Raw genomic sequence first — 2,317 nt, 5'->3', positions numbered from 1 at the left:
CCCGCTTTCTGGTTGGCCAGGGCTTGGCTGTTAGCCCTGCACCGAGTCAGGCTCATTTCATTCCGTAATGGCTTTTTAGCTTTATAACAGCGGGATGTCTGACACCTAATCCATAGATACGTGGGGCTTGTGGGTTTCGTTCGGTTTTTGTTTGTTTGGGGTTTTTTTCCCCCCAACAGATTAGATTGCAAGATTATTTTTTAAATACATCCACCTGCAGGAAAGAAGATGGAAATAAAACTGGGATAGTAAAAGGAGGCTTAATTAAAAAGGGATAAAAAAAAGCCATAGCCATTCAATATTTTTAATATACTACTTTTTCTGTATACCACTCAGTGGTAAGAGGCAGCAAACATTTTTATTACAATTGCATGACTACATTTTGCTTGGCATTGTAAACAGGCTTTAGAAGATTTTGGTGCACAAAATATGACAAGAAAGGAAGCTTTCCAAACTTGTAAGGCTTTTTTTCTTTACTGTGGCTGTGCAACCTACCTAGGAGAGAGCTACAAAGCTCTCGGTAGCACTAGCGATAAATAAATGCTACCAGTTACTTCTTAGCTTAAATGAACAAATTTAGATGCAAGAAAGAGAGGCAAAGACAGAAGGAATTAAACCCCTGATTTTTACTTTCAGCCAACAATAACAAGACCAGGGAGGGCTACGACTTGAGCGGAGATCTGTATATATAATAACTGATTGAATAAGCAGAAGTTACAAGCCAGGCTGAGTCAGGAGAAAGTGCTCTAGCAGCTCTGTACAAGCAGTATCAAACCCCCTTTTCCTAACAGAAGCACAAGTTTGCCAGAAAGGAGTTGGTCTACTGGAAACAAAAGCAAATTCTCAGGGATCTCTGTAGACAAGGAGAATAGAAACTGAGAGAAGTGAAAGTAAAGCCCTAACGGCATCTGAACCTCCAAGACACAGAGAGCTGGTTAGGCAGCATGGGGATGTTTGAGACAAGGAACGCGAGGCAAAAATACTAGCAAAGGGCTGGAGGAAAGCTCAAACTTCTCACCAGAAGATGGGAAAAGTCATCTGTCAAGACAGAACTATAAACAGTTGCTGCCACTGACTCTGCTACCATGTTCACTGAAGAAACTCAGACTAGCAGAGTCCCGCATGTGAGAGGTGCTGCTTCTGTACGTAAAAGTGATTTGACAAGATGCTTTTGAGACCTACCAAACTAGTGTCCAGTTACAAAGTTTCTTAGGAATATTCCATTTTTCCTCACCCTGTTTGTCACGGTTAGAGACAGAACTATCCTCTAACGTGTTCACAAATTTGTCTTCCCTCGCATTTGAGCCTTTTGTCATTGTGATTCTAAAGGCCCGTTAGGGGAAGGGCAAATGCCTTTCATCACTTCTGTTAGACTCAAGAATGCCTGTACACACAAGGTCATCCAGTATGTGACTGAATGTAAATGTAGTTCTGATAAATGAATACACTGAGAAAATGAAAGAATTAGTTCTATCTTTGCCAGTATCCTAAAAGCCTGCTCTTTTTGCAACCGACTCCTGAAGTCCATCAGGCAATGGTGATCCACGGATACTTTTTTTTCTTCTAAGTACTGCTATAACAAGAAGCAATCTATTTCTAAAAAGGTGAAGTTCTCGCTGAAGAAGTCTACCCTGTACATGCATAGTTTCTAAGGCATAAAGAGAAATGCATCCACCGACAGACATCTGAAATACCTCAACGTTAAAATAAATGCTCCATCAAGATAAGAATGGCCAAATTATAACTCTTGAGTTGTTACAGATGTTCTAATTGGCACGTAGCTTTATTAACACTTTCAACCAGCACGTCTACCACAAGCAGCAGCTCCAGCCACTAGTTCCTCCTCTGCACCAACCTCTATTGCCCACACAAGCGCTTCTGCTGCCCATACACTGAATCAGCTCAGGAAGCTGACTCAAGCTTAAAAAAAACCCAAAAACAAAACCCACAACTTTATTTTTAAACTAAGATTAGTTTTATGATTCATTCCAGGGCCTGCCTGTGCCAACACCTGGGCCAGCAAAGGGGCGGGGGGTGCAGCCGCTGCGGGTGGGGGGCTGCCTTTACTCATCAAACTGCAACCTTGGAGAGAGGAGACCAGTTTTCGCCCAGCTTCACGCCCGCTCTTTCCCGCTTCAGACAGCGCCGGTTCACCAGAAGCCTCCTCCCAGTCCGCAAGTCTGGCCTGGGCGACTCGGCACAGGCCGGGGACAGGCACCCGGGCAGGGGCGGCCCCTCGGCCTGCAGCCCAGCGGCCTCCCGGAGCAGGAGCAGACCCACGAGGGCCCTGCCTGCTCGGCGGCCCTCCCTGCGCGGG

Source organism: Pygoscelis adeliae, unplaced genomic scaffold, assembly GCF_000699105.1.
Source record: "Pygoscelis adeliae isolate BGI_AS28 unplaced genomic scaffold, ASM69910v1 Scaffold66, whole genome shotgun sequence".
NCBI classification, from domain to species: domain Eukaryota; kingdom Metazoa; phylum Chordata; class Aves; order Sphenisciformes; family Spheniscidae; genus Pygoscelis; species Pygoscelis adeliae.
Note: the sequence above shows the minus strand (reverse complement) of the source record.